General features: G+C 40.5%; 1 long non-coding RNA gene across 1 annotated transcript in view; it reads left to right on the top strand.

Annotated features, from left to right (window-relative positions):
• LOC122550695 overlaps positions 1–26601 on the top strand; it is a 94854-nt gene extending 68253 nt beyond the window's left edge. Inside the window, exons 2-3 of the long non-coding RNA XR_006311918.1 lie at positions 25251–25337; positions 25751–26601. This is a non-coding gene — a long non-coding RNA (uncharacterized LOC122550695). The remainder of the gene's footprint in view (positions 1–25250; positions 25338–25750) is intronic.
• Positions 26602–27967: the final 1366 nt, after the last annotated feature.

Genomic DNA, 27967 nt, shown 5'->3' with positions numbered 1-27967 from the left:
TTTGTGATCAATAAATGATTAATTATGGGCCTATTCCCACTTGGACTGCAATGACCTCAGCTTCAGACAGGACAAATAAAGGCTGGTCTATCCAACTGTTAAACCAGTGCCAGTCAGTGGTCAGTTGAGGTGGTGATCCTTCTAAACTGTGCAATATACAGGGCATGGACACTGGGAAACGTGGATGTGGGCTGAGAGTGACCACCCACCCTTGCTTCCAAGTTCCACATTCTCTGTGTCTCCAGGCCATGGACCACTCTGAAAGTTTAATCCTCAGGGAGTTGTCTGTCTTCCAGAGACAGTCATGCCTTCCCAGTGGCATTGCTGAGTGTGAGAGGTGCTGGCCTCTGATTGGTCAGCAGCTCTTGCCGGGCTGGACCAGACCCTGGGGAATTGATTTGAACAAAAGAGAGTGGTGGTCTCTAAACTGCCTGTTTGGTCGGAGATAGGGAGGGGGCCTTCCTCTCAAGAGTCAGCTCTGTCTGCCCAGATTTTGAATAATCAACCAAGACACCCTACAAAATTGGAAGATCTTGCCTATGGCCTCAATGGTGTTATGGGGTGGGGGATGTTAATCTGCATTGGTCAGGAGGTGTTGGTATTGGTTGAAGATGAAAATGATATCAGAATATTGAAAATCTGACATGATTCCGTTGAGTTCCAAATTTAATTAACGTGCAATTTGAATGTGGAAAACCCTGAAGACGAGTCATATCATGAAGCATAACTTTGTTTCTTTCTGCACAGATGCTGCCAGACCTGCTGAGTTTCTCCAGCATTCTTTGTTTTTGTTTCAGATTTCCAGCATGAACTGCATTTTGTCTTTTCTCAAGTGAGAAACAGGTTGCAGTTTACCAAATGCGCAGTGGTGTTTCAAGGGCTCTATTCTGGTGAAGGGGATTTACTGCGCTGTCTGAAGCACACTTGATTTGACAAAGTGAGAGTACAATGGGGATCGGCAGCACAATGAAACTGACAGACTGGGAAGCCTCTCACTACTGAACAGAAACATCCATTTCTTTGCCAATGAGAGAAGGCTTTTCTCAAAAGATGCCCAGGTTAGGTAGATTAGCCATGCTATATTATCCGAGTGTTCAGGAATGTGCAGGCTGGGTGGGTGAGCTATGGGATACGCTGGGTGACAGGCTTAGGGTGGGTCTGGGTGGGATACAGTTCAGAGGGTCAGTGTGGACCCAGCGGGCCAAATGGCCTGCTTCCACACTGCAAGGATTCTATGATTCTAAAGGACTTGTCTGAAAAAGTGCTTTCTCTGCTTTGGAGGTGATTTCCAAGTCTTCAGAGGTCATTACTGTTATACAGGAGATTTTTGGGCTATGATCAACACTTTTCAGCTGTCAGCCTTTTCCGCAGCATGACGGCACCTTATATAGCTCTGCAAAGGACCTCAGGTGAGGAATGGGAGGGACAGCATTAGCAGTGATACCATCGTCAGCATCAGCATCAGCAGGAGAGTACAGAGAGAGAGTATTCTTTTCAGGTCCTAGCTGAGCAAGAATACCTCAGGCTGTTTAGATTTCCGCAGTAGGTTATTGCTGACATTTGCAGCTTCCTGGAAGAGAATTCCAAGAGGAACAAGTGTGCACACATTGCCAGTTGCTATCAAGGTCACCACAGTCCTGAATCACTTGGCTTTCAGCTCTGCTGCTGCCATTTGCAAAATTTCACAAGCAGCTCTACACAAATTCCATTCTGATATGGCAAATGCCACATCATTTGCGTCCATGTTATAACTGATGAATCCAATTAAATGAAAAGATGCTTAGTTTTGCTGCTCTAAAAGAATTCCTAGAGGTGCAGGAGGCAATAGGGTGCATACATCTGGCATTCAACAGCCCCACAGTTATCAATATCAATATCAATATCAATATCTTGAAGGATTGGGTGAGATTCTACTCCATCAATGTCCAGTATGGAAGGTATCCAGGCTTATCTTAGCAGATAGTGGCTGCCAGGATGTGTTCATCCTTCACTAATCACAAAGCTTTGCACTTCCAGACTCAGTGGATGGCTACTTGGAGGCAAAAGCTACTCTCGAAGGTTGGAGCTGATGCAATGTGTGATGAACTTTACATTTCCTGCTCCTCAGTTATAGAACTGGAACCACATGAGCACAGGGGTGTTTTAGACAAATCCATTGGGATACTAAAGGTACGATTCTGATGCCTGGTCAAATTGTGACACTCATCAGTATAAACTAGCAAGGGCATCTGGAATTATATTCATCTCCAATGCCTTGAACAATGTATTGCCACAGAAAGAAGTAGAGCTGCGAGCAGAGGAAAGCACACTTGCCTGTTTCATCCAGAGCTCCTGCAGCAGATCAGTTGACTGCCTGCAATGCTCAGGATAGACTCCTACTGGTACAATTCACCAAATCTGAGGCTGTGCAGCCAAAGACAGGTCAGCACTTTGGAGCATTTCAGTGTGATGCAGAGTGGTGAAGATGAGGATCCCTTCTGAGTTGAAGACTGAATGTCTAGACCACAAAGATTGGCCCAAAATGCATTGCTTTGCCACCTGTGGCAGATGTTTGGTATAGTTGGCCACTCGTTCTATGGAGGTGGACATCAGTGCCAACGCTTGAGACACCATGGCATCGTGGTGAAGGCAGATTCCACCAAACTCACTCCAGTGTTCCACAGTGCCACTGGAAATGCTACCAGAACCTCTTATATCTTCTCCCATTACTCCAGAATTGACTTCTGAAGGCTAGGGTCTACATCCAACTGAGCAGAGCTCTGAATATCCTGTACCCTCAGCTGGAGTGTTTCAGCCCCTGACTCCCTTCCCATTGTGATGCTTAGCTCTAACTCTGACCCTTGTAAATCTTGCCTGATGAAGGATAAACATGATTTATGTAACGATTCTTTTCCAGAGTGTATACCTCCTCCAAGGACCTCTCAGCCTCCTCCTGTGTCCATTCAACTTTATATTTGAATGATGTTGGGAGATGAAAGACATGACCTGCAAGTGATGAAGATGAAGGGTTGGAAGTCAAAACAGTGCAGATGATCATATTTTAGTTGTTGGTGACACCAATTCAGCACAAATAAGAGTATTGTACAATGTGGCTGTGTGATATTGAATCCAGTCAGCAAATATATAAGAAACTCTCCATTTCACCATTTCCAATGGTCATACACTCCACCACTCTGCTGATCTGCATTGCTTGATTCTCCTTGGTGGTCAGAGTATTAATGATTGGAGAGATGCCCCTATTTTCTCCCTCATCCTAATTCTCTATACTTTCTTATCCTGTGAGAAATGGAATGCTTTGACAGGATGGAAGAACATCATTTGTGGAGGTTAACTGTAAGGGATGAGTGTACGATGGCAATAAGGTAGAACTAAGAGGCAAGGGATGTGAGAAGGTAACTTGAGATGGAGTCATGAGTAGAGCTGCAAGGTGTGTCGGTCTGAGCAGTGCAATGCAAGAGGATGCTGGGGAAGTCAGAGTGAAGGGATTGGTGTTTGCATGTGACATGCATGTACTTTTCTTGGCCTGGTGGGTCCAGTTCTGGTCGTCTTGTTATAGCAAGGATATTATCAAGCTGGAGAGGGTTCAGAAAAGATTTACTAGGATGTTACCAAGAATGGAAGGTTTGAGTTAGAGGCGGAGGCTAAGTAGACTGGGAATTTTTTTCATTGGAGATAGGTTAAGAGGTGACCTTACAGAGATTTTTAAAATCGTGAGGGGTATAGATAAGGGTGGAGAAATTCAAGCCTGAGGGGCATACTTTTAAGGAGAGAGGAGGAAGATTTAAAAAGGACATGAGGAGCAATTCTTTTACACAGAGAGTGATTCTGTGTGAAATGAGCTTCCAGAGGAAGTGGTTGATGTGGGTACAGTTAGAATATTTAAAGGACAATTACATACGTACATTAATAAGAAAGGATTGGGAGGATATGGACCAAGTGCAGGCAGGTAGGACTGGTTTAGTTTGGGATTATGGTCAGCATGGCACTGCTTGGTATGAAGGGTCTGTTCTCGTACTGTATGGCTCTATGTTGTGTTGCCATGTGTGAGGTGAGGTACCACTTTCCTGCTGTTCATCTCCTGAGGCCTGTCCAACCACAGAAGCTTCTTCCTCCTGACCACAGGACAGAGCCTTATTTCTGTGGGCCTTTACAATCCATTGCATTATATTGAGGGATGTTTTCAAGAGCTGAAAGGGCAGCTGAACACTCCACCCATTGCTGTTGTGCTCTCTGAACTGACAATGCGAGAATGAGTCCAATCTGACCCTTGCTGCTGGTGTTTTTAAATAAGGCTTTGAGAGTCAGGAGTAGGGCAACATGCATCTCACAATGTTTTAAGGAATCCTCTTGCAAATTCTTTGAGCGACATGTGCATTCCAATTGTGGTATCACCATGCAGTCCACTTTCCAATATGCGGACATCTGCCTCCCTGGGAGCAGTATCATGAGAAAGTCTTTAAGGTCTGTTGTACTCTTCAGCATCTCGTCTTCATACTTGGGCATGAAACCCAGCCACTGAACAGCATTCCTCATACAAATCTCTGGAAGTGACCAGCTTAAATTCCATATTCATAAAGCCATGACAAATTGCAGTTGAACAATTCCAAAGCATACCAATCAACCCCGAGCAGGTGAGCATAAAAAACTGCCAATTTGAAGGAACCTGTAAACAAAAATCAGCAGTCGCCTCACAACCGAGAGCATACGCTGAGCCAATGCAAATGCTGCAAATATTTTTTGAAAGTCGTTTTGGCCCCAATCATGGCTTCTTGTGTAAGCTGATGGTTTATCAAAAGAAATAAGATTTCCATTGTAATAAAAAAGTCAAAGTTAAACATTTGAGAAAATTGAATATCACATATGCCCAGACAAGAACAGCTTTCTTTTTGAAACACATTTCACTGTATTTTCTCTGGAGGCCTGGCTGTCTCTGAGAAGCCTGAAGCTGGAGTTTCTGACCTTTTCTGAACTATAACTGTCAGTTAAGAAGGCAACATGGTCATAAACTACATCTCCTAGGATGAATCTAAATGCCCAATTCCCAGAGTCTTACTTTGGTGGAACAGGTTTGTAAGATGTGTTATTTGCAGAGCATGGCAGCTGTTTGTAAGCATTCTCCCTTCTTAATGTGTTGTTACTTAATGGAAATTAAATGAGGATTAAAGTTCTGAATCAAGCTATTAGCTAAGTCATCTAAGGAATTTCAAAGTATTTTTGTATACCTCAGAAACAGACAGCATACATTTTTGAACCTTACCCATAGTAATTTTCCTTGTTATATATGAAAGCTGGTTGAGAATTATATTTTATAAACTGCAAAACAAAGACTGTACATATTCAAATCAAATTCAATGCAACTTGTGGAAGCATCCAAACTGGTTCAGCACTTCCCAGATTCATGCCAGGAAAGATAAATGGTCTAATTAATAATTGAAATCTCTACTATTTCTAACAAAACAAATTTTGTAAGTCATTTCTAAGTCAACCAAAAATGTAGTTGACTCCTCATTCCCCCTTGAAGTGGCTTAACCAACTATTCAGCTCAAATGATGAACAATAACTGCCTGCCTTGCCAATGATACTGATACCCTTAGAAGGATTTTAAGATAAACATTGGATTAAACCAACATCTTGGTCTTCTTAGCACCGGACTGTGTAATCTCAGGAGGGTGAACCTGAAATGAAAATATAACAATTCTGTGTTCTGTCATCCTTCATTGTGATACTGATATACACATGCTAGTTAAGAGTAAGAATAACAATTCTGATCAATCTGAAGCATTAACTCTGTTTTTCTCTCTCCAAATGTTGCCAGATTTGTTGTGTATTTCCAGTTTTTTTTCTCTAATTTTACTTCAAGTTTCCAGTAATTTTAGTTTTCTGCTTTGTGTTGGAAAACATGTTGATCAGATTTTGCGTGTTCAGAAATGAATACTTATAAAACTAAGTAATGGGACTTACCAGAGTTATGTTACGCCAGATTGTAAATACCCCCATTACTATGTTCTATGGATTTGAAAACAAATAAGAAATTGTCCCAATGTGATGACAAAACAAACAAATATCTCACTAAATGAGCAACAATAGACTGCAAACAGATTGTTTTTTTAATTAAGAAGAATTGACACATTACACATTCCTAATCGCCCTTATTTTCAAAACTTAGAGATGTCACGTTTTTTTTCAAGACAATGTGACGTCACATATATATGCCTAATTTATTCAATATTCTGCTTGAAAATGTGAAAGATTTTGAATATGATACATTTACACTTCTAGAAATGCATAACTTCTCATGTTGTAGAGTTACTGAGGTTTTGATTGGAATCGCTTGGAGACCTGGTGCTGCTTTACATTTCTGTGCGATTTTGAAAGAATTTTCACTTGCAAGTTACTGAGATTGGCTAAAGTAATTGTAGACTTAAAAATTGCAAAAATTATTTTAATTTCCTTCCTCTGTAAACACCATCAGACCTATGGAAAGAAAGCTCTGATCACATCGCATGATTTAGTTCATGCTCTCCTGAAACTGATATTCAATGCCCTGTGAAAGCAGCCTTGTAGTGGGAAGGCACAAATGATACTCAGGCACTGCTACAGTTGTTAAAATTAGAGATTCTTCCATCACAGACTGTAGCACATCGTGTGAATTAAAGCGATTTGAATTGTTAGATGAGCATGTGTTAAATGAGACTGATGATCCGTATCATTTGGATCCAATTGCAACCACTTTGATGTCTCTGAAGCAGACATTGTGCATGAAATTGCAAACAGTAAATGGTGGCATGATTGAAATGTAATTCCTCACTCCATTCATGAACGTACCGCTAAGGAGAAATGCAGTAGAAAATCTGAAAACTTCTACATCAGAAGTGTAGCACGGCAGTGCGCATTGTATTTGATTAGGAATTCTATAAAATATCAACAATTTATGTTTTTGACAAGCATGTAATCTTTATACTATTGAAGAAAGATTTAGTTTTGGAAATCAACTGTGTTGTTTTCAGTCTTCTCTCTGAATCAGAAGGTTATTGATACAAGTTCTTGATGAGGGACACACATAAATATAGTCTTATTCTTTAATCTGGCACTGATGGAATAATATGCTACCAGTGACACACTTTTCCAGATGAAATATTAAACTCCTGCTCAGTTGGACGTAAAAGAAGCCATGGCACTATTTTGAAAGGAAACATGGGTGTCATCCATGGCACCTGACCATAACCCACTGTCAATGTCACAGACATTAAAAAAACTGCTGCTGGCACACAGATTGCTGCACTTTTAATATTCTAACAGTGGAATAAGCTTCAGGATGGGAGTTGGAGGAAATATCTCAGGAAGGAAGCTTGACATCTTCATATCCCAATTCGATATTTCTGATGTTGCAAGAACATGGACTGGAATGTGAAAAGTTTTCTGGTAAAATGAGGCAGCACGCTTGGCTAAAACATAAATTATTGATATTTTAAAGAATTTCTAATCAAATACAATGTGCACTGCCGTGCTATACTTCTGATATAGAAGTCTTCAGATTTTCTACTGCAAGCAAATGGGTGATCAGTTACTGGTTTCACTGAGCTACCAACTTGGATGACAGGGAAGGTGGAGAGGTATGGCACTGACATGGAAGTGATAGTCTGTAAATCGTTTCTATGTAGAGCTGGCAGAGACAAGATGGGCCGAATAGCTTCCTTCTGGCTGTAACAATGCTGTGGTGTTTTGCAGCCCTCTAGGGTTTCTATTATATCTGTCAGTCCTGCATGCAGTTAATGTTTCACCCATGCTACTGTGTGCTGTGTAACTGGCCTCAGGGTAATGGAATGGGTATATTAAGGAGAATGCAACAAGACTGCAACAAGGAAAAGTTTCATTGCTGTGGTTCCAACAGGTAGTAATGCAGTAGTTTCTCCCAGCTTCACTTGCATCTATTCCTTTGCCTGTGCTCCCTGGACTCCCTTACCTTTGAGGTGTAAGGACACCTACTGTGCTGTTAGGATGGGAGGTGTACTGGGAAAATCAGGTCGGTTGCCAAGAAAAGGAATTTGTGGAATATTGATGAGATGGTTATTAGAACAGCTTGTGGTAGAGCCCACTAGGGAACAGGCAGTTCTGGATTTGGCGATGTATAATGAGGCAGACTTAATTAGAGAGCTTAAGGTGAAGGAACCCCTGGGGGCAGTGACCACAATATGATAGAATTCACCATGCAGTTTCAGAGGGAGAATCTTGAATTTTTTTGTAACCATATTACAACTAAGTAAAGGTAACAATAAAGAGATGAGCAAGGACCTGGCAGAGTTGATTGGAAGGGGACCCCAGCAAGGAATATGGCGGCGCAGCAATGGCAGGGGTTTCTGGAGGGTAACTTGGGAGGCACAGCAGAAAGTCACCTGAAGGAAGAAGAAACACATTAACTGGAAGACGAGGCAACTATGGCTGACAGGGGAAATCAGGGTCATCATAAAAACAAAAGAAAAGGCATACAATATGTTGAAGATGAGTGGGAAGCCAAAGGATTTGGAAGCCTCTAAAACCCAGCATAGGACAACTAAGAATGCAATAATGAATGAGATGATGAAATATGAGGGTAAGCTAGCTAATAATATAAAAGAAAATTATAAGAATATTTTTAGCCATATAAAAGACAAGAGAGAGGCAAGAGTGGACATTGGACTGCTAGAAAATGAGGCTGTAGTAATGAGAAACAAAGAAATTGCAAAAGACGTGATCTCTTTGCATCAGACTTCACAGTGGAAGACACCAGCAGCATACCGAAACTTCAAGAGAGTCAGGTGACAGAAGCCATTGTAAAAGAGAAGGTGAAGCTGAAAAGTTCAAAGGTGGAGAACCACCTGGACCAGATGGCCTGCATCCCAGAATTCTGAAAAAGATAGCTGAGGAAATTGGGGAGGCATTGGTGGTATCTTTCAGGAATCACTAGAGTCCGGAAGGGTGCCAGAGGACTAGAAAATGGCTAATGTAACATGCTATTTAAGAAGGGAAAGAGGCAGAAACTAGAAAACTGTCGGGTGCGATTAGGATAAGGTAAGAATGAGATTGCAGAGTACTTGGACGTGCATGGTAAAATAGGGCTGAGTCAACACAGCTTTGTCAAGGGGTGGGCATGCCTGACAAATCTGTTGGAATTCTTTGAGGAGGAATGAGCAAGTGAAATAAAGGAGAGCCAGTGGACGTGACTTATTTGGATTTCCAGAAGGCCTTTGACAAGGTGTTGCATAAGAGGCTGCTAAATAAAATAAGAGCCCATGGTGCTAAGGGCAAAGAACATCATGGATAGGATAGATACTTGATTGATAGTGATTGCATTGGGCATAATCACTATAGATTTGAAAATCTGAAATTGTAATTGATAAAGCTGCTACGGTTTTTGAAAATATTATTAATAAAATTGTTAAAGGAGATACCATATACTTAGATTTTCAGAAGGTTTGGACAAAATCCCCCACAGGACGTTGTCTAATATGATTAAAGCTGATAGGATAGTGGACAAGGATCAGTTAAATGGCAGAAAAGAGACTGTAGGAGTGTCTGGGACATTCTCATGTTGACAGACTCTGACTCTGACTAGTGGAGTATTGCAAGGATCAGGTTTGGGTCCCAGCCACTCACAACATATACCAATGGTTTGGAGGTGAGGACCAAAGATAATATTTCAAAATTTGCAGATGATTCAAAACTAAGTGGAAGTGTGTGATATGAGAAAGATATAAAGTGACTTCCATAGGATTGAACACATTTAGTGAGTGGACAAGAGCATGGTAGATGGAATACAATGTGGAAAATGTGAGGTAAGCCACTTTGATAGGAAGAACAAATACGCACAGTATTTCTTAAATAGTAAAAGTTTGAAAGTGTACATATATAAAGGGAACTGGGTGTCCTTGCTGATATAAGTTACTAAAGGCTAACATGCAACTGTTTCAAGCTATTAAGAAGACTAGTAGAATTTATTGCAAGAAGATTTGAATACAGGAATAGTTACGTCCTGCTTCAATTATATATGAGCTTGGTTAGACCACGCCGGGACTACTGTGTGTAGTTTTGGTCTCTTCATTTCAGCAAAGATATTATTACCATTCAGGGAGTTTGACTAAGGTTCACCAGACTTGTTTCTGGGATGGCAGGTCAATGAAGGAGAGACCGACCAACTGAGCCTGTATTCTCTACACTTTTAAAAATGAGAAATGATCTCATTGAACTCTACAAAATACTTAAAGAAATAGACGAGGTCGATGCAAATCAGATGTTTCATCTATTGGAGAATCTAGATCTGGTGGGACGCATTTAAAAGTAAGGAGGATGACATTTAGGATAAAGGTTTTTAGGAGGATTTCTTTCCTCAGAGGGTGGTAAACCTTTTGTATTGTCTATCTCAGAGAGCTGTGGAAGCTTACTCTTTGACAATGTTTAAAGGCTGACAGATTTCTAATTACCAATGATGTAAAAGGTTTAAAGAGTGGCCACTCTGTCATCATAAAACAAGCCCTCCTGGGTTACCAAGTGCAATTGACTTCAGGCTCCAAGGGAAAATGTGGGGTACTTATCTTGGCAGAATGTTGAAGGGAGTTGATAAATTTGCAGTCTTAAAGTCAGGTTGCTGACTTTCTCTATAATCTCTGTCCAAGGCTTGTTTGGTCTGTTGGGTTCATCTCCCCTGCCTATACCTGCTGATGAAGACCAACTGTCATGCCCATGTAGCCGTTTCTTAACCGTGGAGCCACTCCGGGACAGCTTTCTGCCATTGTCTCTGCTAATTCTCCTTCCATCAGCAGTTGTCCTGGCAGAGCACATGATACTGAGAGCTGGCAGCACTTTAAATATATCACCAGAAACTGGCGCAATTTTATTCTCATGACACCTTTGCCGCCACCACGCTTTCTGTTGCACCCTTACTGGTCACGCCAAACCTGAGTTGCTGGAAAATTGCTGCTGCCCGTTATTCCTCAACCCAGCCTAGGTGGCGACATGGGTCTAGCTGTAAAATCTAATTTGGTGACTCCATTTCAAAGGTATTTTGTTGCCAGTAAAATCATTTGAAATGTCCTGAGATTATCAAAGGTACTCGTGGATCCAAAGGCAAGTCTTTCTATCTCGATAATTCATCATTATCTTGTAGACCTTGTCACCTTCTAATGGTAGTAGTGCTTTAGGACTAATTCTTTTGATTGGGCAGATTAATGAGCTGTTATACACTGTCAATAATACACTGACAACTTCGCTGTCCGCAAATGACAGAGTTTGTAGTTTTCTTTTTCTCCTCAAAAGAAATGGTTTTGCCACATTTTTACAGAAACCTGCCAAACTGCTTTTTGGAGATGAAAGGTTTGGCTACACCTTTGAACTTCACATTTTTGATTCATTTCCAAATCTTGCAACTTGACAGAGAATGTAAACAATGTGAAATTCACATGCATTGAAAACATTAATTTTTGCAAAGTTTTATATTTAAAGCAATTGTGTTGAATTGTACCTGTGTGCATGTGCCATATATTCATGCATTAATACATTTAGGGATGCCCTGTGCAAATTATTGCTATTCTGTTACATGTTACATTCTGTTAGTATTTATATGTGAGCAAAAACTCTATAGAAAATGTCAGTTGTGTGGCAATGAGACTGAAATGTATACTAGTGCTGTGTATGGCTCAATGAAGAATTGAATACCTCATAGACTGCCAAAACAAATTTCATATAGCTGCAGCATTTAACATGGAAAATCCAGCTGGACAATAACACACTTCAATGATTCAGATCTTGTTTAGTTTATCGCACAAGGACTGAAAATTAAAGAGAAATTTATTGTCCACTGGAAACAAAAGCTCTAGAGTCAACAAAAGCTCAAAACATTGGAGTTGGTTTGGTTAAAAGATATGAGTTGAAAATGTGTTGCTGGAAAAGCGCAGCAGGACAGGCAGCATCCAAGGAGCAGGAGAATCCACGTTTCGGGCATGAGTCCTTCTTCAGGAATGAGGAAAGTGTGTCCAGCAGGCTAAGATAAAAGGTAGGGAGGAGGGACTTGGAGATGCGATAGGTGGAAGGAGGTCAAGGTGAGGGTGATAGGCCGGAGTGGGGGTGGGGGCGGAGAGGTCAGGAAGAAGATTGCAGGTTAGGAAGGCAGTGCTGAGTTCGAGGGATTTGACTGAGACAAGGTGGGGAGAGGGGAAATGAGGAAACTGGAGAAATCTGAGTTCATCCCTGTGGTTGGAGGGTTCCTCCCTTGGGGCCTTGGAGGGAAGTAAGGGGGGAGGTGTGGATGCAAGTTTTGCATTTCTTGCGGTTGCAGGGGAAGGTGCCGGGAGTGGAGGTTGGGTTGGTGGGGGGGTGTGGACCTGACGAGGGAGTCACGGAGAGAGTGATCTTTTAGGAATGCTGATAGGGGAAGGGAGGGAAATATATCCCTGGTGGTGGGGTCCGTTTAGAGGTGGCAGAAATGACGATGGATGATACGATGTATGTGGAGGTTGGTGGGGTGGTAGGTGAGGACCAGTGGAGTTCTGTTCTGGTGGCGATTGGAGGGGCAGGGCTCAAGGGCGGAGGAGAGGGAAGTGGAGGAGATGCGGTGGAGGGCATTGTCGATCACGTCTGGGGGGAAATTGCGGTCTTTGAAGAAGGAGGCCATCTGGGTTGTACGGTATTGGAACTGGTCCTCCTGGGAGCAGATGCGGCGGAGACGAAGGAATTGGGAATATGGGATGGCGACAGGGGGCAGGGTAGGAGGAAGTGTAGTCAAGGTAGCTGTGGGTGTCGGTTGGTTTATAGTAAATGTCCGTGTTGATTCGGTCGCCCGAGATAGAAATGGAAAGGTCGACGTTTCAGAGAACACCTCTGGGACACCCGGACCAACCAACCCAACCACCCCGTGGCTCAACACTTCAACTCCCCCTCCCACCCCACCAAGGATATGCAGGTCTTTGGGCTCCTCCATCGCCAGACCACAACAACACGACGGTTGGAGGAAGAGCGCCTCATCTTCCGCCGAGGAATCCTCCAACCACAAGGGATGAACTCGGACCACCTATCGCATTTCCAAATCCCCTCCCCCAAGTCCCTCCTCCCTACCTTTTATCTTAGCCTGCTTGGCACACTTTCCTCATTCCTGAAGAAGGACTCATGCCAGAAACGTCGATTTTCCTGCTCCTTGGATGCTGCCTGACCTGCTGCGCTTTTCCAGCAAAACATTTTCAGCTCTGATCTCCAGCATCTGCAGTCCTCACTTTCACCTTAGTTAAAAGATAGCATATTTTTCGAAATAAAAAAGGATGATAATTACAACATTGTGAAAAAGAGAAGCCGACTGGTATTTATAATTAATTAGCTGCATTATTCCTGACATGTCACTATTATTAAGAATATAAAATCATTTGTGTTATGTGAAGTGGAAAAGACCATGAGATCGACCAACTTATGTCCTAATCTTTATCATGACTTGGAGGTGCCAGTGTTGGACTGGGGTGGACAAGGCTAAAAATCACACAGCACCAGGTTATATTCCAACGGGTTTATTTGGAAGCACTAGCTTTCAGAGCGTTGCTCCTCCATCAGGTGGTTGTGCAGCCCAACCATCTGCTGAAGGAGCAGTGCTCCGAAAGCTCGTGCTTCCAAATAAACCCGTTGGAATATAACCTGGTGCTGTGTGATTTTTAACCTAATCTTTATCAGTTAGCCCCACTTACACATCTTCTCAACATATTCTGTAAAAACATTCTCTTTTCAGAACCCATCTAATTGTATTTTCCGTGGGCTTGACTGGTGATTTATTCCATGTGATTTGGGTTCCAAGGATCAATCTTTTCATTTTACTCCTAACTTTGCATTTTATCTTGTATTTACTGGTAGTTCCACCTCCATTTACCTGAATTAATGTGTCAATGACAGTACAGCACATTTGGAGGTTTTTGACCGATTCCAACCCTGTCAATCCTTTGAAAGCTATTCACATCATGCCATTATTTCCTTATACCCCTTCTGAATTCTTTCTTTTTCAAATACTCACTTGTCTTACAAACAATTATGATGCTACTACTTCTTGTCAGACAATGCACAATGTAAAAAAAATCCCTTTTCACTTGTTCTTTTGATAATACTCTTAAAGTTATTTGCTCGATTAACTAGCTCACTAAATAATTACCTTACTTATTTAATAACTCCTTTTAAGGGTTGTAATTTAAGTGATCCTGAAAATGTTTCTTCAATAATCTAAAATGTATTTTTAATATTTATTAAATTAAATTTCTGAATATCTTAAATTCTTCAGATCCAGAATCATCTGTATTGTTTGTGACCCTGTGTTTTTAATTTAAGCATTCTTGTTCTTGTTGTTCAGTGATTAGAATTGTGCAAAATACTTCACATGGTGTTGGATCAATATATTTCCTACAAACAATGCAGCAGGAATTCCCATAAGGCTTCTCCTGATCTCTGTCATAAGGGCATTTTCCTTCTGAGTTTATCAAGTAAGAGTAACAATTGGGAAAATCCCCGTGGAAATTCAACCCCAGTTCTCATTATATGAAACCCAATTGTAACAGGCCTGCAAATTCTCCAAGTCAGTGGAGCAACTCTACAAAAAAGCTGCTGGTATTTTTAACAGCATAAAAATCTCAAGATGGATGTTTATGTATTCCACTTCTTAACCTCCTGACTAACGTAGATGAACTGCTCAGTCATCTCAGCACTGGAACCTTGGTGGTGCAAATTGATGGCAATGTCGATCTCACAACAGTGACTGCATTTCAAGAGTAATTCATTAGCTGTGATGTGCTTTGGGACATGCTGGGGATGTGAAAAAGAATCCTATTTAAATGTTGCAATAAAAAAAAGAGGTTAGAAGTTTGCAAGCTGTTTTGAGACTCCTTATATTAATGCAAGTTCATTCTGTTCTTATTATCTCCGGGTGTTCATCCACTAATCGGAAGAGTTTAATTGGAGCTCATAAAGTGATATCAGAGCCTCAACTCATTTTAGGTCCAGTCACAAGCATTACCTCTCAACTTTCAGCATCAGACACTCATTCATAAAACTAACGTGGCAAGATAGACAGATGTATACATTTAAAATTTGTACGTTTACAGTGCATAAATACTAACCAGATAAATCGTGCAGCGTAATAACAATTTTTAATTCAGTTCAATTGGTAGTGGGACACATCAACAGTTGGAGTAATGCCATCAAGTCCGCAACTTCTACACTGATTTCAGTCAATCATTTCCTGTGTGGCTGTGCCATAACTCTGATATTTAAATCAATTCTTTAAAACAGATAAGAGATGTATAGATTACCTGCTGACATCCTGTTCAACAAATAGTTATGATGGTAACTATCCAAGTTGAATGAAACAAAAGATCAGCTCTGGGACAATCGACACAGAAAATGGGGTAAAAATCCACAAAAGGATGCAGTCAATGAGGAGATACAGAAGATGGCAGGAGTGTTTTAGTGGATACCAGAGATCCAAGAAAATAGTAATCGATACTGGTAGCACTAATGTACTTTTGCGGAAATGTCCTTTGTTATTGAATGCTGAGGTTTGCTCAGCACTGACAGTGTATTACATTAAAATGCCTGTGGCATTGACAGCATACACACTGTTGTGTACGAAGCTTATTAAACTCTGAGGAACGTGTTAATGACTCAACGGCTGTGTAAAATTTTTTAAATTCATTTTTGTGGGATGTGGGTGTTTCTGGCTGGCCAGCATTTATTGTCAGTCCCTAGTTGCCCTTGAGAAGTTGGTGGTGAGCTGCCTTCTTGAACCGCTGCAGTCTAACTGCTGTAGGTTGACCCATAATGCCAGTAGAAAGGGAATTCCAGGATTTTGATCCAAGTGTCTTCTTACTGCCATACATTTTGACTGTCCCTCGATTTTGATTTCAAATGATACTGGAAGATAATAGCTCTACTAAGTCCTCTTTCTAAAAATAGAGCCTTCTTGATAGTTGGAATAAACACCAATATTTTGACTCAACCATTCCTTCGTATGTGTCCCTTCTAGTATGCCCTTCTAAAAGTCACAATCCTGCTTCCATCTGTTGGATTTTGTCAAGGAAAATTAATTATCAACATTCATTTTTATATATAGGTACTAGAAGGAGAAGTGGAGCAATGGTTAAAACATGTAAGGTTTACAACGAGACCTGCTGCTCTTATAGTTATGCCTGCCTGGAGATTTGCTGTCATGGAATATTACACTCACCTGTCTTGTCATCTTCACACAGCCAATGTAACTCATCTGTAGCCACTCTTTGACATCCATCATCTGTCTAAGCCACTTTCTGCTGCCCTCCAATTTGCCCTCCAGAAGAGATCTCTTTAGCTTTTCAGGTCTGATCAAATGGTGAAGACACAGATGTTTCCATTATTGGATGTCACTTTTTAAGAGTTAATTTTGCTGTTGTGATTTCAAGGACCCCTTCATTTGTCTTCTGGTGCATATATGGAATTTTGAGCATTTGTCTTAGTGCCCACTATTTCAAGGCCTCTATGTTCTTCCATAGGTGTTTACCTTTTGTTCAGGTTTCTAAGTAATGCAGGAACTTGGATAGCAAGTAGTATATTATGTGTTTTTCTCTCCTTTTTACAAGTTTATGTTTTATTCTGGTCAATGCATCCTTCACCTTCACAAAATTACCTCTGGCTATCTTACCCTTCTTCCAACCTCTTCATCATCTCTGCCATCCTCAATTTTTATTATTCTAAATTGACAACTGCATTCTAATGTGACACCATCCACTTCAAACATCACTGTCAAGATAAAAAAAACATAAATCTGTACAAGAGTTGGGAAGTCATGTTGTGATTGTACAAGATATTTTGCTTTCTTCTGAAGGCTCCTTCTACTTCTGGGCACACAGTTATGGGAAGGATATTATTAAGCTTGAGAGGGCTTAGAATAGATTTATCAGGATTTGGCCAGGTATGAAAGTTTGAGTTATAAAGAACGGCTAGATAGGCTAGGATGTTTTTCACTAGAGCATAGGAGGTTAAGAGGTGACCTTACAGAAGTTTATAAAATCAGGAAGGGTTATAGATAGAGTTAACTTAGCTATCTTTTCCCCACGGTGGGTGATTTCAAAATGAAGCAGCACATTTTTAAGATGAGAGGAGAGAGATTTAGAAACAACATGAAGGGCAATTTTTTATTTTACACAGAGGGTGCTCACATGTGGAATGAACTTTCTAAATAAGTGGTGGATGTGGGTGCAATTATAACATTTAAAAGACATTTGGATAAGTACATGAATAGGAAAGGTTTGGAGGGATATGGGCCAGGAGCAAGCAGGTTGAACTAGCTTAGTTTGGGATTATGTTCGGCATGGATTGGTTGGAAATGTTGGTTTCCGTGCTGTAAGACTCTGTAACTCTAAGACTAACTATTCATATGTGCACATATATAATAAAATAGGAACAGGAATAGGTCATTCAGCCTGCTGAGTCTGTTCCACCATTCAATGAGATCTTGGCGGATCTGTGACCTAATACCTCCAAATACCTGCTTTTAGCCCATATCCCTTAATACCTACAATTAATTTAAATGTAGCTATCTTAGTTTTAAAAATAACGACTGATCCAGCATTCACTGTCATTTGTGGAAGAGAGTTCCAAACATTTACCACTCTTTGTGTGTAGAAGAACTTCCTAGCATCTGTCCTGAATCGCTGGGCCCTAACTCTCAGATTATGTCAATATCATGGTAGTTGTACATGAAGAGGATGTTTTACCAAAAAATACCATGAGCGGACAGGCCAGTGTCCTATAGCCTGGCTTAGAAATACTCAAGAATAGGATAGGAACAGATTTGTTGAAGTTAAGTTCTAATGAATGGTTGTCAAACCTATGTTGACAGAAGCATTAATTCTGTTCCTTCCTCCACAGATGCTGCCTGACCAACTTTTTCTGTTTTTAGTTTCAGCTGTGCTAAAATCTGTTTATATAAATGCTGCATTAGCATTTAAAATGATTAGATCATTTCAAGCAGCAGCAGTAGATTGCTATCAGTGCTTCACTGTGTCCAGCAGGTGAACATGCATTTTATGACTGTATCCATTCTGTGGCTTGGGGAGTTCTTGTGAGCTCTGACACACTCATAGTTGAGGCCTGATTGTAAACACAACATTGCACATGGCTACCAAGATCTCAATGTCACAGAATGCAGATATGTTATGGTGCAGAAGGAGGCTATTTGGCCCATTGTGCCTGCAAACATGATTAACTAATGCCAATCTCTTGCTTTTCCCTATATTCTTGTACATTATATCTATCCAAAAAATAATTCAATGTCCTCTTGAATGTCTCAATTGAATCAGTCTCCACTACATTTCCAGCCAGTGCATTCCCTTCTGTAAGTACCCTCTGTGTGAAAAAGGTTTCTCTCAGATCACCATTGCTTCTTTAGCATATCAATTTAAATCAATGTCCTCTCATTCTTGTTCCTCTCCTGAGTGGGAACAGCTTCTCCTTATTTACACTAACCAGCCTGTTCAGTGCCGGGAAATGGGATTACAACTGGTTGTCATTGACCAATGTGGACGTGATGGGCCGAAGGGTCTTTTGATGTGCTATAGATCTGTATGACAGTGTGACTCATGGTTTTTGTAAACTGTTACTAAATCTTCTCTCCAGGGAGAACAGTCTCAACTTTTTCAATCTGTCCTCAACTGACATTTTTCATACCTGGAACGATTCTTGTAAATCATTTTTGCACTGTCTCCATTGCATTGACGTCCTTCCTATAATGTGTGCCCACAAACATTTACACCATACTGTTGCTGAGGTCTAACAAGTTCAGCATCACCTCCTTGCTCTTTGTACTCGGTGCCTTTATTAAAAAAGGCAAGGACACTGTATGCTTTACTTACTGCTCTCTCCACCTGCCCAATCACCTTCAATGATCTGTGCACATGTATAGGAGAAAGTGAGGACTGCAGATGCTGGAGATCAAGAGTCAAAATGTGTCGTGCTGGAAAAGCACAGTCGGTCAGGCAGCAAACGAGGAGCAGGAGAGTCAATGTTTCGAGCATAAGGTCTTCATCAGGAACGATGAAGGGCTTATGCTCGAAACGTCAATTCTCCTGCTCCTCGGATGCTACCTGACTGACTGCTGTTCCAGCACCACACATTTTGACTGTGTACATATATACTCAAGTTAATTAGAAGAAAGTGAGGACTGAAGATGCTAAAAATCAGAGTCAAAGAGTGTGGTGCTGGAAAAGCACAGCTGGTCAGGCAGCATCCTAACGGCCCAACGCCTGGAGGAAGAACATATCATCTTCTGCTTTGGGACCCTCCAACCACCGGATTAATGTGGATTTCACCAGTTTCCTCATTTCCCCTCTCTCCATCTTATTCCAGATCCAACCTTCCAACTCGGCACTGCCCTCTTGAAAGTCCAATCTGTCCATCTTCCTTCCCACCTATCTGCTCCACCCTGCTCGCCAACCTATTACCATCACCCCTACCTTCATCTACCTTCTCCCCCAGCCTCACCCTCGTCCCATTTATCTCTCAGCCCCCTTGGGCCACAAGCCTCATTCCTGATGAAGGGCCTATGCTTGAAATGTCAATTCTCCTGCTCCTCGGATGCTGCCTGACCTGCTGTGCTTTTCCAGCACCTCACTCTTTGACTCTATACTCAATTTAATATGTAATAAGCTGCTGAAATAAATGATCTAATGTCTTGAGTCATTGTGTGAGTATTACTTGGCAGTCTGGTTAAAGCATGTAAGAATAATGAAATCTGCTGCATTTTACCTGCCAGCTTGGCTCAATGAATAATTTAGGCTGCCATTTCAATGAGTACTGTGGGGAATACTGTAAAATCTCATTATCTTGTTGCTGTTTGTGGGACTTCGCTGTGTGCAAATTGCCCGCTGTGCTTCCTACATTACAATTCAACAGTACTTTGGTGTCTGTAAAGCACTTTGGGACATCCTATGGTCATGAGAGGTGCTATTTAAATGCAAATTAATGGAGCACATAATTTGGGCTCCCATGCAGTACTGAAGGAGTAGTGCATGGTTGGAGGTGGAGTGCCTTGTAGATTAAATGTAAACTAAGGTGTCACCTATGTTCTCAGGTAGAAGTAAAATACTTTTCAGCATTATTTGAAGTAGAGCAGGGGAGTGTTCTCGTTAATTTTTATCCCTCAACCAAAATCTAATGAAACAGAAGGCCTGCTCGTGTGGACCGTGTTTATGGGACCAAGTTGTGCATAAATTAGCTGCTGCGTTCTGACACAATAAAAGTGGCTCTGTTTCAAATGTTGTCGAACGAGATGTCATAGATCCTGAGAATGGCAACACTCTGTAAATACCAAGTATGTTTTTAAAAATAAAATCTCTCTTTTTAATGCATAACTTACATTTTTTTTTCCAAATTTAACTGCATTTCTTGTCCACTTGGCCATACAACACTATTATAAAAATCCATTTAAAATTTAGTGAGAAATTTCAATTGTAATCACACTCCAGGCTGATACATATTTTTATGCGCTGGAGTTGCTGCAAAATAAAAACATGGTCCCATGTACCTAATGCATTTAGATGTTACTTAATGTCATGCATCCACAAAACTAGGGGAATTTAAAGAAGAAATACTAAAAGGCTAAAAACACAAATTTTCACACAACCTTGAATACTGTGTCGAAAGTTTTGTAGGTTGACAATGTAATATATGGATTTGCTTTGGTAATCCACAATGCCTTAATTTAAAATGTATAACTCAGTAAAGGAAAAGCAGAAGGGATTGGAGATCACATGGGACAAGTAAGCTATACGTAAGTGGGCGGCACGGTGGCACAGTGGTTAGCACTACTGCCTCACAGCGCCAGAGACCCGGGTTCAATTCCCGCCTCAGGCGATTGACTGTGTGGAGTTTGCACGTTCTCCCTGTGTCTGCATGGGTTTCCTCCAGGTGCTCCGGTTTCCTCCCATAGTCCAAAGATGTGCAGGTTAGATGAATTGGCCATGATAAATTGCCTGTAGTGTTAGGTGAAGGGGTAAATGTAGGGGTATGGGTGGGTTGCGCTTCGGCGGGTCGGTGTGGACTTGTTGGGCCGAAGGGCCTGTAAGTAATCTAATCTATACAGTTTGCATTTCAAGAGAATTCATTGTTTCATTCTTTGAGTTACACTATCAAGTGAGTAGATGTTGAGCAATATAAGTCAAATTTAGAATTTTAAGTGCATGAAATCATTTAAAAGGGACCTATGGGCAATGTTTTCATGCAAAGGATGGTGGGTGTATGGAATGAGCTGCCAGAGGAAATGGTAGAGGCTGGTACAACTACGACATTTAAAAGGCAACTGGATGGTATATGAATAGGGCAGCTTTAGAGAGATATGAGCCAATTGCTGGCAAATGGGGTTAGTTTCATTTAGGATATCTGGTTGACACGGATGAGTTGGACCAAAGGGTTTGTTTCCGTGCTGTACATCTCTATGACTGTATGGCTCGGTGACCTGTGCATGTCTCAAACCAACAACACCTTTCAGGACATTTTCTTCACATATGCCTCACACTTGATTCTGCATTCTAGGTTATTTCAATTGAGGATTAAAAGCTAACTGATATTTATTCTTCAATTAATATCACAATGGTAGATTATCTAGTCATTATCACATGGCTGTTTGTGGAATTTTGCAGAGCACAAATCAGCTGCTACATTTTCTACAGTTACTACACTTCAGAAAGTAGAGCACTTTGAGATTTCTGATGCTCATGAAAAGTCTTTTGTAAATGCAAGTCCTACATTTGTCACCTTCCATCTTTTTTCCATTTAATTTCTTCTCCACATTTCAACACAAGTACTATATACACAAGGTCTCCGTATTTCCACTTATTTTCCCAACAATCACTTACTCATTCCTGTCTTCTCATACTACACAACAAGACAATTTAAAAAAATCAAATAGAGGTGAAAGGCTAGGTAGAAAAGTATCTAAGAAGCATCATAGTTCTTGCCAAATGGGAGAAGAAAAACAAGATGATCATATTGTATTCCAATTACATGACTTAATTGGTTTGATAAGTTTGTATAACCTTTAATGTAAATAATTGACAAATTCATTTTAAGAAGGAGTCATAGAGTAGTACAGCACAGAAACAGACCCTTCAGTCCAACTTGTCCATGCTGACCCAGTTTCCCAAACCAAACTAATCCCATTTGCCTGGGTTTGGCCATATCCCTCTAAATCTTTCCTATTCATGTATTTGTCCAAATGTCTTTTACATGTTGTAACTGCACCCGCATCTACCATTCCACATACAAACCACTCAGGCACCTTCTTTACCTATGATGCAACTTTCATGGAACTATGTATCTGGACCCTTAGGTCTCTGTTCAACAATACTGCTTGGCTGCACTATCAACTGTATAAATTGTGGCCTTGTTCATCTCACCAAAATGCAATATCTTACATTTATTCAATTAAACCCCCCATCTGCCACTCCTTGGCTCAATGGCCCAATTGATTAAAATTCTTTGGTAACCTTAGATAACCTTCTTTGCTGTCTACAACCTTATTAAGAATACTTCCTAAGTTTACATACAAACCATTTATATAAATGACAAACAAAAGTGGACCCAGCACCAATCCCTATGGAACACTGCTGGTCACAGGCCACCAGTCCGAATAACAACCCTCCACCACCCCCCTCTGTGAAAGTGTAAAATCAGGATTCCTGATGAAGGGCTTATGCCCAAAACATTGATCCTCCTGCTCCTCAGATACTACCTGACCTGTTGTGCTTTTCCAGCACCACGCTCTTGACTCTGATCTCCACAATCTGCAGTCCTCACTTTCTCCTCTGTGAAAGTGTAGCCTAATAAAATAACTAACAATTTCTAATCATTTAGATTGCTTTTATTTATTCCACTTTAATGTTTGTCCAGGTGGCTTCAAGTGCTTTTAATGCTCTTTATTTATAGTGCATTGGAGTTCTACCAATTATTCATACAGAGATTTATGGGCCTTTGCATTCATTCCAGTTTTAAAATTTGTTTTATATTCCTGAAACAAATGTGCATGTGGATAAGCATTTGTCATTGCTCTTAAGCATTATCCAGTGTTCTCAGATATTTGGAAGTGTCTATATTGAGATTTAAAATATTTTTAATTTGTTCTTTGTATTCAACTTTGATTTCTAGCTCCTCCATGTTTCTTATTCCCAGGTAGTGAAGGGCCGTGTGATGGGTGATTGGTGGGCGACTTGTGCCTTGGGGGGGTGTCCTTATCCATCAACTCCATGTGTTTCACACCAGCTGAGACTGAATGTAAACTTTCACAACTCTGGTATCTCATTTGAGACTGATGTGAGCTGCTGACCTGATATCTTCTACGACCATAACCTCATCCAACCATGCTCTTTTTTTGCTGATCGGCTGCTGAAGTTCACATCCATGACTTTGTCCCTCGAGGCTTGACTGTTTCAATTCTCCTCCTGGCCAACTCTGTCCCACTTTGCTTCATTGTAAGCTTGAGTTCATGGAAAACTCTGCTGCCTGTATCCTAATCATACAATATTTCATTTTGACATTGTATAAGAATGGACTCTGAAACCATTCTAATGAGGTATCATTCATCCATCTCTAGTGTTCAGAACATTTGTTAAAGACTCTACTTTCCAGAAATTGGCAAAATATACATTTTACAGATGTTTCCACAAATAAATACCATTAACCTATTTTTAAAAAAAATACCCTTGACCTTTACAATGCTTGAACGTTTTCCATTGGTATTACAGCTTGAGATGTAATTAAAGGGTTTTATTTTCTACGCACAACATGAAAAGCTACAAGATGAAAAACAGCACATTTTTCCCGAGCTACACTCATATTTTTCTATTCTGTTTAACTTCTTTGTTCCTCCAACTGCTTTTAATTTATCATTTTCATTTTGTGTATCTCTCATCTTGTCTAATCACTGATTGCATAGGAGGATGTACAATCACTTCCCAGCCAACTACTTCTATTGCTCTCATCCTTCCTTTGCTTATGAATTTCTTCCCTCAACGTTAGCCTGGCTGAAGCCTTTCACTCTTTTCTTTGAGTGCACTTCTACTGGTGCAAGTTACCTTCCTATATTTTGTCTCACCTTCCATATGTGTATCTATGATGTTTAACTAGGAGCACTGACTGAAGGAAATATCATACCCAAGTTTGATTCTATTATGGTCATTTCCAACTGGCAAAATTGAGTAGGTTTTTCAGAGTCCTGAACAAGGATTAAACCTGAAATGTTGACTTCTCCACCTCCTTATGCTGCCTGGCTTGCTGTGTTCTTCCAGCCTTCTGTTTGTCTACACTGAGAATCCAAGCTGATATTCCCCTTAATCAAAACCAAATACAAATAAATTGATGCTAATTGTCCACAGCAATCCCAGTTGAGAATATCTTGTGCTCATGTCCGAGTTCAACCTGAAACTTGTTGTGGTTGTGTAGATTAGTTATTCATAAGATAAACCTCCTCAAAATGTTGGGAACATCACTGACATTTCAGCATGTGTTGTGAAATTTGTACAAGTAAAACTAATTATCTTACCTTCTGATTTTCATTGTCTTTCTGGTGAAGTTCTGCACCTCTTCTGATAGAGACTGAAAACCCAGTAAATGCTGGAAATTGTGATTGAAAACTTGAGAATAGGCAGCTTGCAACCTAGTGCAGTAAAGTTGCCTAAGATGTTCAAATTAAAATTAAGAAGGACTTAGCAGGTTTTCTTGTCAGGAAATGTTTGACAGGTTAGATTTGAGTTTAGCACAAAATGACGTGACTTGATTGAAACACATTGAGGGGACTTGACAGGGTGAATGTAGAAGGGATGTTTCCTCTTGTGGGAAAATCTGGAATCAGTGTTTAAAAATAGGGGGTCACCATCTAAGACAGAGACTGGGAGAACTTTTTTTTCAGTGGGTCTCGAGTCTGTCGAACTTTCTTTCTCAAATGACAATGGAAGCAGAATATATTTAAATATTGCTAAGGCAGATGTAGGTTCTTAATAAGCAAGGGGAGATGAAAGGTTACTAGGCACAGGTCGGAATCTGGAAAAAACAGCTCCTATGGTCTCTAGCAATTTTTCTGCAGTTAAATTAAAATATGCTCTTTTATTTTAAGTCATATAAATGCACTTTTCACTTTGTGGTTTCTATTTAAATATTAGCTGAATTTCTTTACAGGTTTATTTACACTCTTGAACATGCCTGAAATAATTCTCCTGTTTTCTATCCTTTGAAAGTACTGAAATTACGACAATTCATTTCAACCCATGTAACAGAGAATATTGGCACAATTGATTCATCTACAACTAAATCATACTCTGCAGGTAAATGTTACATTCAGTCACAGGAAATAAAAGATGTGAAAAAGATCTGCAAACTTCCACAAGCGATTTGGATGTACATGCATGTTAACTTTCAGATATTTAATCATTTGTTCTGCTTGTGTTGCAAAGGGCATAGTAGTGCAGTGCTGTGGGTCAAATCTGCTCCATGTACTGTGAACAATGTGCTTGCTTTTCAGAGACTACATCCTGTAAATGTGACTAAATGTAAAATAATCTATAATCATTGAAAGACCTTGAATAAACCAAGCACCGTATATGCTTTCATGGTTGTAAGAATAACAGCAGACTTTCTATAGCTTCAATAAAACAAAGAACTGTGGATGCTGAAGATCTGAAACTATTCTGAAGGAGGGTCACTGGACTGAAACATTAACTCTGCTTTGTCTCCACAGATGCTGTCAGAATTTCCAGCAATTGCTGTCTCCTTTCCCATGGGTACATGTAAATTCAGGCCATTTCACAAGTAGCAATTACCAGTGGCAATGTAAAATGATCTGACATTGCAAGTGACTGTCCTTTTCACTTTATGTACATTCCTAATTTATCAGATGTGAAGCAATTCTGCTTGGTGTAATTGTTCATTATCCTTATTGATGTTGAGGGTGTGCGGGTGCACACTTACTGATTGTTTGAGTCAGCATTTGATTCCACCCAAAATCAATAAATATGGGTCTGTAAAAAATATGCTAAATACTGACTCATTAATTTCTAGTTATTTATTAGCTACCTGATCACTTTACCTTTGTTGACTGATTTGGATACACTGGATTTTTATTGTCATTATTGAATTAATTGTTATTTTTGATCATTACCTGCTCAAAGGAATCCTGTCTCTATATATATATCCCTTAAATTTCAGTACTGAAGAGGGAGATGGCATGGGGCAGAGTGACACTAGGCACATGGACACAAGATGGCCACTGAGCCATCAGTTGACCAACTTGACACACAAGATGGCTGCCGGATCACAATATGGAGAAAAACAGCAGAGCAGATGCAGACACTGCCTAGGGCCACCAGAATGCCAGCACAACCCAGTTAGTTAGTTTAATGCGGGTGGGGGAGAGAATATACATGAGTAACATACACTGCCCGCCGAAGTGTCTGGGTCCAGCCAACACCTCTTATAGAAATGCTAACAGTTTGATACAGACTTAGTATGAAATGCTAATAGCCAGGACTGCAGTAATTGTCCTTCTCAGGAAGAGCGATTAGCACCCATTACTACAGCAATGGATTTCCGTGCAGACGTTGAAACTGACAATGTCTACACTGAAACTGACAATGTCTACACTGAAACTGACAATGACCACATGGAAATCATCAAAGATTGCACTGGAACTGACAAAGACTGTATCAAAACTATCAATGATTCTGCAATGATTCCCATAAACAAACCATGTTACAAAGACAATAATCTCATCACAGATCTATTGTATAACAAGATGTATAAAAGTTTCTTGACATGTGCTCCAGGTTGAGAAAGACTCGCAGCTGACCTCTGTGCTGTTGGTGTCTTTCTCTCCCCGGAGCTCCGGTATTTCCTTGTGCAATAAACTCTGTCATTGAACCCTGATCCTAACTCCGAGGCTGGTGTTTTTCTCTGTAACAGTACAGTGAACTTTTATTCTGAAAGTTACTTCAACTTGGGAAAACATGTTCATTCCAAGATATTCTGCTTCTCATTGTTTCTGAAATTCTCAGAAATAGTTTAAAGTTTGGCAGTAAATGAATCAGAAAGAAATGTCCACTCTGTTAAAGGATTATATTATCCAGTCTATAATATTAATTGTCCGATTTGACTGTAGCCGCATATCTGCTGTTAATTAGGTTTGTGATTGTACTTTTAAAATTCAATTTTTTTTCATGGCAGATTGTTGAAAGTGCAAGCTGATATCAACACAGAACAATTAAAACTGTGCAAATGCAAGAAGGCAATAGTTGAAGAGTGGAGAGATATCAAAACTTTCTGGGGTAAATAAAGCAGTGAATAGGGAGGTGCAAAACCATGGAGATATGCACAAAGGAGACTTGAAATCACTTATTCACACTATATTCAGCAAACCTGTGACAGTGAGCTGCCTCCCACATAGGGCTTTCAACCCACTGCATGCAATTAAAGCCATTACATGCCAATATCCATTATACAGCTTTTCCAGAAGCACTGGTACATCCATGGAAAAGGTTGCTCTCTATCTGCACGTTACAAGCAGGCAGATGAAGGTGTAAGGGTTCACATAGTTATTGACAAGACAACAGTCGTTGAATGAAGGATGCATAACTAAATGCACCAGCACTATTTGATGAGAAAAAAAATCAATCAGTAACAAGTAAAATATAACCATCCAGGCCACCCTGCTATACCTAGGTGCATTTTCTAAAGTGCTTCCCAGTGTTCCATTGAGGTTTGGGCTTGTTGTCAACAGGTTCTTGCTGATCATGGCTTGAAATAATCTTGGCCAACATCTCCCTGGTGAGATTGAAGCCCTCATACACCAGAGACTAAGCAAGATTCCTGGCCTGGATGTATCCTCTATCACCAGTACATTGGCAATGCCCCTTCCTCACCATTGCCTTTCCACAATTCCCTAAGCTGCTGAGCTACATAA

This window comes from Chiloscyllium plagiosum, chromosome 6 (genome assembly GCF_004010195.1).
Source record: "Chiloscyllium plagiosum isolate BGI_BamShark_2017 chromosome 6, ASM401019v2, whole genome shotgun sequence".
Lineage (NCBI taxonomy): Eukaryota > Metazoa > Chordata > Chondrichthyes > Orectolobiformes > Hemiscylliidae > Chiloscyllium > Chiloscyllium plagiosum.
This window is presented reverse-complemented; position numbering and strand designations above follow the sequence as displayed.